Source organism: Bubalus bubalis, chromosome 5 (assembly GCF_019923935.1).
Source record: "Bubalus bubalis isolate 160015118507 breed Murrah chromosome 5, NDDB_SH_1, whole genome shotgun sequence".
Classification (NCBI taxonomy): domain Eukaryota; kingdom Metazoa; phylum Chordata; class Mammalia; order Artiodactyla; family Bovidae; genus Bubalus; species Bubalus bubalis.
The window spans coordinates 14,988,607-15,004,027 of NC_059161.1; the positions used below are offsets into that span (position 1 = coordinate 14,988,607).

A 15,421-nucleotide genomic window follows, 5' to 3' on the forward strand; every position below is an offset into this window, starting at 1 on the left:
GGTGCTTTTACTATGTGGCCAGGGTTTAATCCCTGGTTGGGGAACTAAAATCCCACAAGCCTCATGGTGCTGCTAAAAAAGCAAATAAACAAATTTTTGAATGTTTTGATTCTTACAGCTGAGCATTATGGATGCTCTTCTCCCAAATTATTTTACATATATGTAAATAAATATAAAGATATTTAATTTTAAGGAATTGATTGTGGGGACTGGTATGTCTAAAACTCATAGGGCAGGCCAGCAGCTTGATAACCCTGAAAAGATTTCTATATTAGTCTTGACTTAGAATTCCTTCCTTTCCAGAAATCCTTAATTTTTACTGTTAAGGCTTTTAGTTAATTGAATGAGGCCCATCCACTTCATTGAGGGTAATTTCCTTTACTTTATCCCTGGGTGGGGACGATCTGCTGGAGGAGGGTATGGCAACCCACTCCAGTATTCTTGCCTGGAGAATCCCATGGACAGGGAAGCCTGGCGGGCTATAGTCCATAGAGTCACAAAGAGCTGGACACGAGTGAAGCAACTTACATGCAAGCATGCACTGATTATAGATGTTAATTACATTTACAGAATACCTCCACAGCAATATTTAGACCATTTGACCAAACAGCTGGATACCATAGCCTAGCCAAATTGACACTTAAAATTTAATCATCAGCTACCCTAGTGGTTATATTCATCAGCAAGGGATGACAAAAAGCAATAGTATAATCATTCACTGTGTCTCTTAATTTCCCCCATAAAATGTCTGGATTGTAAGTCAAAGAGAAATCTACCAAGCTAAGTCCTAGTGGAATTCCAGACTACTTTGTTGCAAGTACCTTTTGAGCAGCTACCTTAGAGCTATATATTTTTACTTTAAAAGTGATCAGAAATATGTATAGAGGTATTGCTGTACTATTTTTATCTTACCCTACAGCTTGGCTTCCAAGTTAGAACATTTGCTTGAGAAAGATACTGTAGCTAATTTTGAAATTAGATAGGCAGAGTTCAGGCTATTGAGCTATAGATGGAATGTTTTAGGATTGGCTGATTTCTATGATTGATTAGTTTGTGTACCTCCTTTAGAAGATAACCCCTTTCTTATCTACAAAGTAGGAATAACATTTATCTCTTATTGTTGAGAGGTTTAAACAATGTATTGACGTGTCTAATGCAGTACCTCATACACAGTAGGTATTCCATAAATGCTTTCTTCACTTGTCCTACAATAGTTTTCAGAACTGAAACCAGAGAGAACCTCTAAGCAACGTGAACTCATTGAGATCATGAACTGGATAAGAAGATGAAACCTCTTTCTTTGTTGTTGAATTTTCCATGAACCTTAGCATCTCATTCGCTTTCTTTTGACTGTGCAAGGCTGCAGAAGTAGAAAGAGGATTACTTTCCCTCCATTTTCTCTCATGAACTCAAGTATGCATTCATTCATTTGTCCATTCATTCAACAACTCTTTACCATATGCCTTTATGCTCCAGGCATCGTGGCAGGTACCAGGGATATGACAGTGATCACTCATTGTGGTCTTTGTTCTTCAGGGGCTCACAAGAGATGATAAGGTGACCAGAACTACTGACACACACACAAAAAGCATGGAAAGAGGTAGGTTCAGGTTCTACTGATGGTTTCATATTTGCTTGTGGAAATGATAATGATGTTGTCAGCAAGCATTTTGTAAATAATATTTTACAGCTTAAGAAAAACAAAACATACTGAAGGAGAGAAAAATGAGAAGAGATTATGAAAAAATGTCTTAATGAGAATATATTTGCCAGCTATTAGTGTTGGCATTTTTATTATCCATCCATCAGGTTCCATTTGTTAAATTGACCAATTTAAATTACTTACATTTCACAGAATAACAAAATTAAGACTTAGGAGAACAGCTTTTGCTTTAAAATTTCTGCTGCTTTGATATTCACAGCAAATTAGAAATGATGCTCATTACCCTTTGGTGTGGCCTTACTCTGGGTCCAGCATTGGGCTAAGCAGTGCAAGAATCCTGTCCTTCAGTTCTCAAAATGATCCCCATCTTGGAAAATAGGAAAGCTAAAGCACAGAGAAGTTAAGTAGATTACTTAAGGTTGCTGGTGGAATCAGAGTTTGAACCCAGAAAGCCTGACTTCAGAGCTCTCTGAACTACCTATCTTATAGGGAATCAAAAAAATAAAACAAACAAAAAAAGTCCTAAAATGCTGAGACATTACTATGAATATATATGGAGTCATATTTTATTTTATTAAAAAAGTAGGCAATACTCTTACATGATTAAAAAATTTAAAGGCATAAAAGGATATCAAGTATTTTCTCATGGTCTTTCTTTTTGTCTCATGGGACTCCTATGATTCGAATGTTGTGGCATTTAATATTGTCCTGGAGGTCTCTGAGATTGTCCTCATTTCTTTTAATTCATTTTTCTTTTTTCCTCTCTGGTTCATTTATTTCTACCATTCTATCTTCTATTTCACTAATCCTATCTTCTGCCTCCGTTATTCTATTTGTTGCCTCCAGAGTGTTTTTTATCTCATTTATTGCATTATTCATTATATATTTACTCTTTTTTATTTCTTCTAGGTCCTTGTTAAACTTTTCTTGCATTTTCTCAATCCTTGCCTCCAAGCTATTTATCTGTGATTCCATTTTTATTTCAAGATTTTGGATCATTTTCACTATCATTATTCGGAATTCTTTATCAGGTAGATTCCCTATTTCTTCCTCTTTTGTTTGGTTTGGTGAAAAGCACCTTCAGAATGGGAGAAAATAATAGCAAATGAAGCAACTGACAAACAACTAATCTCAAAAATATACAAGCAACTCCTGCAGCTCAATTCCAGAAAAATAAACGACCCAATCAAAAAATGGGCCAAAGAACTAAATAGACATTTCTCCAAAGAAGACATACAGATGGCTGACAAACACATGAAAAGATGCTCAACATCACTCATTATCAGAGAAATGCAAATCAAAACCACAATGAGGTACCATTTCATGCCGGTCAGAATGGCTGCGATCCAAAAGTCTACAAGCAATAAATGCTGGAGAGGGTGTGGAGAAAAGGGAACCCTGTTGGTGGGAATGCACTCCATAGTACAGCCACTATGGAGAACAGTGTGGAGATTCCTTAAAAAACTGGAAATAGAACTGCCTTATGTCCCAGCAATCCCACTGCTGGGCATACACACTGAGGAAACAGAATTGAAAGAGACACGTGTACCCCAATGTTCATCACAGCACTGTTTATAATAGCCAGGACATGGAAGCAACCTAGATGTCCATCAGCAGATGAATGGATAAGAAAGCAGTGGTACATATACACAATGGAGTATTACTCAGCCATTAAAAAGAATACATTTGAATCAATTCTAATGAGGTGGATGAAACTGGAGCCTATTATACAGAGTGAAGTAAGCTAGAAAGAAAAACACCAATACAGTATACTAACGCATATATGGAATTTAGAAAGATGGTAATGACAACCCTGTGTGTGAGACAGCAAAAGAGACACAGATGTATAGAACAGTCTTTTGGACTCTGTGGGAGAGGGAGGGGGTGGATAATTTGGGAGAATGGCATTAAAACATGTATAATATCATATAAGAAACAAATCGCCAGTCCAGGTTCGATGCAGGATGCAGGAAGCTTGGGGCTGGTGCACTGGGATGACCCAGAAGGATGGTATGGGGAGGGAGGTGGGAGGGGGGTTCAGGATGGGGAACACATGTACACCCGTGGCGGATGCATGTTGATGTATGGCAAAACCAATACAATATTGTAAAGTAAAAATAATAATAAAAAAAATAAATAAAAGGATATAAAAAAGCAGAGACATTACTTTGCCAACCAAGGTCTGTCTAGTCAAGGCTACGGTTTTCCAGTAGTCATGTATGGATGTGAGAGTTGGACTATAAAGAAAGCTGAGTGCTAAAGAACTGATGCTTTTGAACTGTGGTGTTGGAGAAAACTCTTGAGAGCTCCTTGGACGGCAAGGAGATTCAACCAGTCCATCCTAAAGGGAATCAGTCCTGAATATTCATTGGAAGGACTGATGTTGAAGCTGAAACTCCAATACTTTGGCCACCTGATGCAAAGAACTGACTCATTTGAAAAGACCCTGATGGTGGGAAAGATTGAAGGCAGGAGGAGAAGGGGATGACAGAGGATGAGATGGTTGGATGGCATCACTGACTTAATGGACATGAGTTTGAGTAAACTCTGGGAGCTGGTGATGGACAGGGAGGCCTGGCATGCTGCAGTCCATGGGCTCGCAAAGAGTCGGACAAGACTGAGTGACTGAACTGAAGTGAACTGAAAAGGATATGTAGTAAAAAAGCTCTCTCCAGATCTCATCTGCCAACTACCTACTCCCCCTGTCCTGAAAGACAACATATAAGCTTGTATATATTATCAGTTTCTCTCTCTTTTTACATAAATGGTAGGCTACTATGTGACCCATTTCATATCTTTCTTTCCCCTCTTAAAAATGTATCCTAGACATCTTTCTCTTTTTTTTAAACATAAATTGCTTTCTATTTCTCTTTTAACCTTTGCCTAGTTTTCTATGGCATAAATGTCCCATGTGAGCTCATGTGTGTTCAGTCGCTAAGTTGTGTCTGACTCTTTGCAACCCTATGGACTGTAGACTGCCAGGCTCCTCTGTCTGATGCTTTGTCCAGTACTTTTAAAATTACATTTTATTTTGTGTGAAATTGATTTTGCATAAAGTTTGAGCTTTATATATTTTTTCCAGATGGCTACCTGTTGCTCCAATAAAATACTAAAAAACATCTGCAACAGTCAGTACACTTACCAGCTCACACAACAAGAAATCTGAGGTAGGGCTGTTCCAGAGTTGACTATTTCAATGGTTCAACGTGATTTCTAGGACCCAGATTCCCTTCACATTTTTCATGTATTGACTGACTTTCCTCCTTTATTCAAACAAAAAATTGAGGGCTTTGTCTCTTCTACATGTCCTCAAGACAAGCTTAGTGCTACAAGAATTCCATTTACTTAGATAAAAGACATTTTTGTACCATTGAACATAACAGATTTGCAGAATATTTTTCACGCTTCAAATTAACTGAAGTAGGAATCACCTCTATCAACAGTTTCAGCTATTGTGTCCAATACAAGCAATATGACATTATTTTCTATTGAAGGCTATGTGGTTATACTCCAGAATGGGATTTGAGAAAATTGAATATAACTCTGAAAGAACTGGCCAAGAACTGCCTCAATTCCTTACCAAATCCTGCAGCTCACCAGCATCTGAACCTCAGCATCTGTGTTTCCCTTGAATCATAGTGGGTAAAGCATCCTTGCCCCAGTCAAGGGCAAGGCCAATTGTTTCACACAGCTGTGTCTCTTCAGTTATCCCCTTGCACTTCTGTATCATCAGATTCTTTCTATTGCATTGTCTCCACTAGCAGTCTAATCTCTCTCTCTCTGTCCTCCACCTGCCACCAATCACCACTCCATTTCTCTTCCCCATTCAACAGAAAAATTTCTGAAAGCCATGTTTAGCTTACTGCCTTTTTGTCCTGCCTCTCATTCTTGCCATAATGCACTTCAGTCAGGCTTTCATTCCTCCATTCTCCTAACACCACATCGATAAGAGACAGTTCCTGTTAAGGTTGCTTGTGTAGATGTCCGTGAAGCCAAACTCATCTGATTTTCCCCTGACTGGCCTGAGAGCTCTTTCTTAGCATCTTTTCTGGCTCCTCCTCCTCCAGCAGACCTCTTGCAAGCCTCTGTGTTTTCAACCTGCACTCTTCCCTACTGCCATGGCTTTAAGTATCATCTATTCACAGATGACTTCAAATCCATACCTCTTTTCCTGACCTCTATCCTTAGTTCTAGACTTATTTAGCCAACTACCTTTCAGAATTTCCTTATAAGTGTTTAATAAAAATGTCAAACTTAGTATGTCTGTTCATTGTTCAGTCGCGTCTGATTCTTTGCAACCCCATGGACTGTAGCCTGCCAGGCTCCTCTGTCCATGAAATCTTCCAGGCAAGAATACTAGAGTGGGTTGCCATTTCCTACTCCAGGCGATCTTCCAGACCCAGGGATTGAACCCACATCTCCTGGGTCTCCTGCATTGCAGGCATATTCTTTATGGTCTGAGCCACCAGGGAAGCCCTTGATATATCTAAAGCAGAACTAATTATTTCTCCCTTCCTCCCAGTTTATTCTTCCCAGGGTCTTCCCCATCATGGTAAATGGCATCTTCATTTGTCCAATTGCCCATAAGCAATTATCAACAAGTCCTGTAGTACTTACAAAGTATGTCTTGAGTCTGGCTACTGCTCTCTTCTTCAGTGCTACACCCTAGTCCAGGTGACCACCATCTAGCCTGAACTACTAAGACCATCTTCCAATCAGTCCCAGCTTCCTGTCTTTTTCAGTCTGATTGTTTCTTCATATACCAGTCTCAGTGATTTTTCTTTTTTTCATTAATCTTATTTTTTTCCTTCAATTTTTGTTTTTTAAATTTTAATTAATTTTTAAAAATTGGAGTCTAGTTGCTTTACAATGTTGCTTTAGTTTCTATTGTACAGCAAAGTGAATCACCTATACATATACATATATCCCCTCTTTTTTGGATTTCCTTCTCATTTAGGTCACCACAAAGCACTGAGTAGAGTTCCCTGAGCTATACAGCAGGTTCTCATGAGTTATCTACTTTATACACAGTCTCAATAGTGTATATAGGTCAATCCCAACCTCTCAGTTCACCCCCTTAGTTGTCCATACATTTGCTCTCTATGTCTGTGACTCTATTTGTGCTTTACAAACAGGTTCATCTATACCATTTTTCTAGATTACGCATATATATGTTAATATACAGTATTTGTTTTTCTCTTTCTAACAAACTTCACTCCATATGACAATGTCTAGGTTCCATCCACATAGCTGCAAATGGCTAAAATGAAAATTAGATTATGTGACTTCTCTCCTCAAAACTTATATTGGGGTCTCATCACCCTCTGTAATAAAACCAAAACTTCTCTTCCTGATACACAGGGTTCTACAGGGTGTGGTATTTGCCCACCAAACCTCATCTCTGTTCATTTCCTCCCCTTTTCATTCCAGCAGAAGCACTATGGCTGTTTTTCTTTCCATCAAGCACACCAAGCTTGTTTCCATGTTAGAACCTTTGCACCTGTGCTTGGAATACTCTTCCTCTATGTTTGCATAGATGTGTCCTCATCACTCACGGCTTGGCTCAAATGAGAGTTCTTAGAGATTCTGTGCTGAGTAATCTACTAAATCAGCTGTGTCTCTCCCCATGTTCTGTCATTCTCCACCACAATATTCTATACTAGCATTTTATAGCATCATTTATAAGGAATGGAAATCTCATTTACTCACTGATCACTCAGTCATCACTCTGAATGTAAACTCTTGATGTCAGAGCCTCAGGCTGTCTTATGCTCTGCTGTATTCCCATTATCTGAAACAGTTCCAAATATTCATCAGCAGTGAATACTCCTTAAATGTTTGTTAACTGATTAATTACCCCATGTTTGTTCTGAACAAACATTTACCTCTTCTGATCTCAGTTCCTTCAGTATTAAAATGAGGAAGCCTGGAGAACAGAATACCTGAAATTCCTTCTGGATCAGTCTGATAACCTACAGTAATTACAGGAAAAATCTTGTTGCATCAGAGATTTGTATCTACTAAAGAACATTCATTCATTCATTCATTCAACAAGCTCTTTCTGAGTGCTGACCAAAAGCCTGGGACTGTTCTAGGCATCAGAGGCCAAGTCTTAGCCATCAAGGTTCTAGCACTAAGACTCAACAGACAAACAGAAAACCTATAAAGTTAAAGCAATCCTTGTTTTCCATCTGCTTTTCTACTGATACTTTCACAACAGTTTTCTCGATACCGCTTAGTTTATCAACACTGGACTCCCTCTTACCATGGTTAATTTCCAAGACGTCTAGGATTAAGTGACATAATTTATGTGGCTATAATTTTAATAGCACCATGTAAAACATAGCCATTAAGGCTGCAGAATTCCTGCCAATTTGGTTTAGCTCTAATCCAAACTCTGCCATACTTCCAAATTTAATTGCAGCCCGACTTACACTAAAATTTTAAATTTTATGAATCTAATTTTTTAAAAAAATGAGATCAGTAAGGAACTAAAATTGTAAACATTCAGGTAGTAACACGTACAGGACTGCTAATTCTCTTGCCAAAATTTGAGACAGATGACTTTAAATTTGAATTGGAATTAGTGTACATAGAGAGCCAATCATTAATCACATGTCTAGAATGAAAATAAATCACTTTTAAACATGACTGTAGAGAATGAAAAATGATTAAGAAAAGTAAAGCAAATTATTATATATTGTGCTAACTGCCATTTGTTGGCATAGGCTACAAATCACTCATAGAAAGCAATGTCTATTTATATTTGCTTTAATCATTTATATAAAGAGATTTAGTATAGCTACAGAATGTTTTAATGTTGCATACAAGTACTATATTTAAAGCAATATATATTGGTCAAAATGTTTTTGGTTGGAAAGGAAGACAGAAACCCAATTCAAACTTAACAAAAAAAGGGGGAGGGGGGAACTATGTACTGTTTCATGTAACTGGAAAAGCCAGAACTCAACTAATAGAATGTCATCAGAGAACTCTTTTGTTTCAGTCAGAGGCTCTCCTTCTGGTGAACAAATGTTCACTAGCTGCTTTATCAACTATGCCAAAGCCTTTGACTGTGTGGATCACAACAAACTCTGGAAAATTCTGAAAGAGATGGGAATACCAGATCACCTGACCTGTCTCTTGAGAAACCTGTATGCAGGTCAGGAAGCAACAGTTAAAACTGGACATGGAACAAGAGACTGGTTCCAAATAGGAAAAGGAGTACGTCAAGGCTGTATATTGTCACCCTGCTTGTTTAACTTATATGCAGAGTACATCATGAGAAACGCTGGGCTGGAAGAAGCACAAGCTGGAATCAAGATTGCCAGGAGAAATATCAATAACCTCAGATATGCAGATGACACCACCCTTATGGCAGAAAGTGAAGAAGAGCTAAAGAGCCTCTTGATGAAAGTGAAAGAGAAGAGTGAAAAAGTTGGTTTAAAGCTCCACATTCAGAAAACTAAACTATTGGCACCCGGTCCCATCACTTCATGGGAAATAAATGGGGAAACAGTGGAAACAGTGGCTGACTTTATTTTTCTGGGCTTCAAAATCACTGCAGATGGTGGTTGCAGCCATGAAATTAAAAGACACTTACTCCTTGGAAGGAAAGTTATGACCAACCTAGACAGCATATTCAAAAGCAGAGACATTACTTTGCCAACAAGGGTCCGTCTAGTCAAGGCTATGGTTTTTCCAGTGATCAGGTATGGATGTGAGAGTTGGACTATAAAGAAAGCTGAGTGCTGAAGAATTGATGCTTTTGAACTGTGGTGTTGGAGAAGACTCTTGAGAGTCCCTTGGACTACAAGGAGATCCAACCAGTCCATCCTAAAGGAGATCAGTCCTGTATGTTCATTGGAAGGACTGATGCTGAAGCTGAAACTCCAATACTTTGGCCACCTGATGCAAAGAACTGACTCATTTGAAAAGACCCTGATGGTGGGAAAGATTGAGGGCACGAGGAGAAGGGGATGACAGAGGATGAGATGGTTGAATGGCATCACCAACTTGATGGACATGGGTTTGGGTGGAGTCCGGGAGTTGGTGATGGACAGGGAGGCCTGGCGTGCTGCGGTTCATGGGGTTGCAAAGAGTCGGACACGACTGAGCGACTGAACTGAACAGCTCAAGATCCATGACTTACCAGTTTATCAGCCCAAGGGGAAAGGGAGCAGTTGTTTTCCTTTAAAATTTTTTTTATTAATTTATTGGCTCTTCGTTGCTGCCCGGGCTTTTCTCTAGTTTCGTTGCGTGGGTTTCTATAGCTTCTCTTGTTGCAGAGCACAGGCTCTAGGGCATGCGGACTTCAGTAGCGGCAGCTCCTGGGCTCTAGGGTCCAGGCTCAATGTTTGTGGTGCATGAGCTTAGTTGCTCCACAGAACATTGGATCTTCCTGGATCAGGGATCAAACCCGTCTCTCCTGCACTGGCAGGTGGCTTCTACACCACTGAGCCACCAGGGCAGCCCAACAGTTCTTTTTCAGTAGTTACAATAGAGAAATCCTGGGCAAGATTCAAACTGGCCAAGTTTGGGAACAGACTAACAAAATGTATTTCAAAGGCCCTCACACTCTTTCTTCTTCAGAACTGTTATTCTTGCAGTGAGATAATGTTGGCTAAATTTTAGGAGAATGTAATCTGATTAAATTGATCTACCTTAAGGTGTTTAAAAGTGATAGCTTTATCATTTACAACTTAAATGAAATGATAATTTGATGCAATGTCAAAATAAGAAAAGGAACTTAAGGCAGTGTGGATGAAGACAGTTTTAATTGGGTTCAATAAATTATGCCAATATGGAAGGATACCTTCTTTCAAACATAAGGCATCAAACATAAGAAATCTGGACATCTCTGTCCTACTCACACTATTTGTGAGTGCAAAGAGTATTGGGAAGATGCTGTGAGAAGGGTCTGTCCTTGGTTCAGGCAATAAAGGATACATTGTCTGTAGAGAACAAAAAGCAATAATAAAACTAAGTCAGCTCTTTTTCGTGCCTAGTGCCTAGTGCAGCCACAGCTTGTGGTCCCGAGAAGCACCTGAAGCCCATAGCAGCTCCAAAGCCTTGGATAAACTGACTGGTGTGTTTGCTCCTCGTCCATCTACCAGTCCCCACAAACTAGGGAATGTTTGCCCCTAATCATTTTCCTAAGGAACAGACTCAACTATGCCCCAAGAGGAGATGAAATAGAGATCTGTATGCAGAATTTCATTAAGAGTGATAGCAAGGTCTGCACCAACATAACTTACCCTGCTGGTTTTATGGATGTCATCAGCACTGATAAAACTGGAGAGAGTTTTCATCTGATCTATGACCCCAGTGGTTGCTTTGCTGTTCATTGTATTACACCTGAGGAGGCAAGGTACAAGCTGGGCAAAGTGGGAAAGATCTTTGTGGGGACAAAAGGAATCCTTCATCTGGTGACCCACTATACTCGCATCATCCGCTACCCTTGATTCCCTCATCAAGGTGAATGACACCATTCAAATTGACTTGGAGACTGGAAAGAGTACTGATTTAATCAAATTTGACACAGGTGCATGGTGACTGGAGGTGCTAACCTGAGAAGAACTGGTGTGGTCACCAATCAGGAGAGACATCCTGGTTCTTTCGATGTAGTCCATGTGAAAGATGCCAATGGCCACAGCTTTGCTACCTGGCTCTCAAAAATTTTCATTATTGGCAAAGGCAACAAACCATGGAACTCCCTTCCCTGTGGAATGGGTATCTGCCTTACCATTGCTGAGGAGAGAGGCAAGAGACTAGAAGCCAAATAGAGCAGTGGATAAAATGATTCCTGGGTGACATGATTGGAAAAGTCTTTGTACTTAGTTAAAGATAATACCACATTAAAAAAAAAATGGCTAAGTCATTTTGGTCCTCCCTGCTGGCTCAGACGGTAAAGAATCTGCCTGTAATGCAGAAGACCTGGGTTCCATCCCTGGGTCGGGAAGATCCCCTGGAGGAGGGCATGCAACCCACTATTCTTGCCTGGACAATCCCATGGACAGAGGAGCCTGGCAGGCTACAGTCCATGGGGTTGCAAACAGTGGGACATGACTGAATGAACAACACTAAGTCCGCTTGCATTTTCTTATTATCATGTATAGGAATTCTAAACAATTTCAGTGATGTAATATCCATCCCCAACTTGATGGACCAGCCCCACTGTTACTGCATCTCCCTGGAGTTGCTTGTCAATACCTCCTCTCATCTCCCGATTCAAGCACGCTGCAGTAGAAGTCAGAGCGCTGGCATATTACTTTTCACAACTATTGCTACCCGACTAGGAGAATTAATGCATTATATAGAAAAGAGGGAACTGAGACTGCAAAAGGAAATAATCAAGAGATTATGCTTTACAAAATGGATTATAATTAATGTCAAACTGTGCGTTATAAGCAGTTAGTATAAGCTCGTAATATAAAATAATTGAATTAGTCCCCCAAATAAATTCAACAGAAAAGTCTGTTTTGGAAGAGTAATTCATTTGTCAGCTGAGCAAAAGAAGCTTATAAGGAATAGCTGAATAATGCCAAACGACTGTTAAACTACTTTAAAGGCAAGCATGTGAATTTGATTTGGACCAGAGTCGGTGTCATTTCCTTCATTTTCATATAGCCCCAGCCCAGCACGGAGTATCACAGCTGGTCCAGCAGGTGGCACTCTTCTCTTTGTGCACTTGTACTAAACTAACCACTTGTCCAAGTACAAGGTAATCTTGACTTCAGAAGAACCCTATAATCTGTTTATCTATGGCAATAATACAGTCATAGATTTTTGCAAGAGTAACTATGCTGGTCTATTCTTTGTCAGTTTTCTTTCTTAAATCAATCTGCTCTTCCCCAGTAGCATATTAGACACCTTCTAACCTGGGGAGCTCATCTTTCAATGTCATACCTTTTTACCTTTGCAAACTATTCATGGCATTGTCACAGAAAGAATACTGGATTGGTTCGCCATTCCCTCCTCCAGTGGCTCGTGCTTTGTCAGAACTCTTCATTATGACCTCTTCATCTTTGGTGACCCTGCCCAGCATGGCTCATAGCTTCACTGAGTTATGCAAGTCCCTTTAACCACAACAAGGCTGTGATCCATGAAGGGGCTTAAGTCAAAGACTTGTTTTACTATACTACATGGACTGGGACTGATGGGAGAGGGTGGATATAGCGAGCAACACTGCCCTGATTAGCATCGTATGTCCATCCTGATAGCCATGAATGTGCTAAAGGTGCCACCACACTGCATCGTGGTTTTCCTGATACCACCCATCAGCTCCTGACCCCATATTCTGACCCTGAGATGGGAAAAAGATGCTGAAGAGCACCCCAACCACCATGCCCACAGCTCAACCCATCACAAAACCCATCTTCATGAGGTGGAAGTAACATGGCTGAAACTATGCTCAGGGATCCAAGGCCAACAGCATCTCACTTGCGGCCTTGGTTGCTTTTCGTCTTTGTTAGATTTGAAGACTGGTTCATACACGTCTAATTGCCCTATTGGTTCTAGAGTTTGTCATCCTTAGTTTCAAGCTTTTGTCAGTTTCTGTTAAAATACTTTGACTTCTACTCTATGTCTAAGTTCTTACACTGTGCTGGAGATCTACATACAATTGAGATGATTCATATTTGAAAAGCACATTGAACTGAAGCAATCTTTATAAACTTAAAAAAAGACTTTTTCTAATAAAAATTCCACACATCCTTGGACCTTTTGAAACTTCTCCTCAAGACTCACTGATGAGCAGAAGTTGGATTCCATCTTCTACATATTCTCTCTATTTCAACCAGCTCCATTTTCTAGAGTTTGCATCAAGAAAACATTTTTTTTCAGATATACAACTAAAATATAATAGGCACATTGCTTTCCCTTTCAAAATTTGTCCTGATGCCCTGCCTCCTGGAAAGTGTGACTTGTTGTACACATATCAAAGTACTATAATAAGCACAAAAATAAAAAGAATTAACATTATTATGTTAATAAAGCACATTTTCATTTATTACCTTTTTTCATGCTTGCTTCATTTAGAGATTGTGAGATATATGCTGGACGTATTAGTATGTATTTTGTGTATTATATATGTGGTCTGATCTCATTTAATTTTCACAGATACTCATTCTGAAGAAAAGAAATACAAAGAGAAAATTTAAGTTATTTCCCCAAGTCATGAGGCAATGTCAGAATGGTGACTGGAGATTCTAAACCTTGTACCTCTGAAAAAGATAGACCATATTAGAGTATTGAAACAATCTTGCTAGTAAGTGTAGGAGCTTCATTTAAAAAAAGAAACAAAAAACTGTTCATAAAATGACTTTCAATAGTTAACTCTATTTTGTGCAACAACCTATGAGAGTTTTGTTGATAAAGTTAGGCATTCTTTAGAAATTGTACAAAGAGAAGAGGAGAAAAGAGTGCTAAGGAAAGATGGGAGAGGTTCAGAGACAAATTTAATTAATTTTACAGTTTGCCTACAGTTAGCACAACCTTCAAAGATTATTCAAGGGAGAATATAAGGAAATGTGTTTTACTGTGGGCAAGAATCCCTTAGAAGAAATGGAGTAGCCATCATAGTCAACAAGAGAGTCTGAAATGCAGTACTTGGATGCAATCTCAAAAACTACAGAATGATCTCTGTTCATTTCCAAGGCAAACCATTCAATACCACAGTAATCCAGGTCTATGCCCTGACCAGTAGTGCTGAAGAAGCTGAAGTTGAACAGTTCTATGAAGACCTACAAGACCTTCTAGAAGTAACACTCAAAAAAGATGATGTCCTCTTCATTACAGGGGACTGGAATGTAAAAGTAGAAGTCAAGAGATACCTGGAATAACAGGCAAGTTTGGCCTTGGAGTACAGAATGAAGCAGGTCAAAGGCTAATAGAGTTTTGCCAAGAGAACACACTGGTCAAAGCAAACATCCTCTTCCAACAACACAAGAGAAAACTCTACACATGGCTGTCACCAGATGGTCAACACCGAAATCAGACTGATTATATTCTTTGCAGCCAAAGATGGAGAAGCTCTATACAGTCAGCAAACACAAGACCGGGAGCTGACTGTGGCTCAGATCATGAACTCCTTATTGCCAAATTCAGACTTAAATTGAAGAAAGTAGGGAAAACCACTAGATCATTCAGGTATGACCTAAATCAAATCCCTTATGATTATACAGTGGAAGTGAGAAATAGATTTAAGGGACTAGATCTGATAGAGTGCCTGAAGAACTATGGATGGAGGTTCATGACGTTGTACAGGAGACAGGGATCAAGACCATCCCCAAGAAAAAGAAGTGCAAAAAGGCAAAATGGTTGTCTAAGGAGGCCTTACAAAAAGCTGAGAAAAGAAGGGAAGATAAAGGAAACGGAGAAGAGCAAATATATACCTATTTGAATGCAGAATTCCAAAGAATATCAAGGAGAGATAAGAAACCCTTCCTCAGTGATCATTGCAAAGAAATAGAGGAAAACAATAGAATGGGAAAGACTAGAGATCTCTTCAAGAAAATTAGAGATACCAAGGGAACTTTTCATGCAAAGATGGGCTTGATAAAGAACAGAAATGCTATGGACCTAATAGAAGCTGAAGATATTAAGAAGAGGTAGCAAGAATACACAGAAGAACTATACAAAAAAAGATCTTCATGACCCAGATAATCACGATGGTGTGATCACTCACCTAGGGCCAGACATCCTGGAATGTGAAGTCTAGTGGGCCTTAGAAAGCATCACTACAAACACAGCTAGTGG

At 39.4% G+C, this 15,421-nt stretch overlaps 1 pseudogene; it reads left to right on the forward strand.

Annotated features, from left to right (window-relative positions):
* Positions 1 to 11,460, forward strand: part of LOC102395532 — a 35,572-nt pseudogene extending 24,112 nt beyond the window's left edge.
* The last annotated feature ends 3,961 nt before the right edge of the window (positions 11,461 to 15,421 follow it).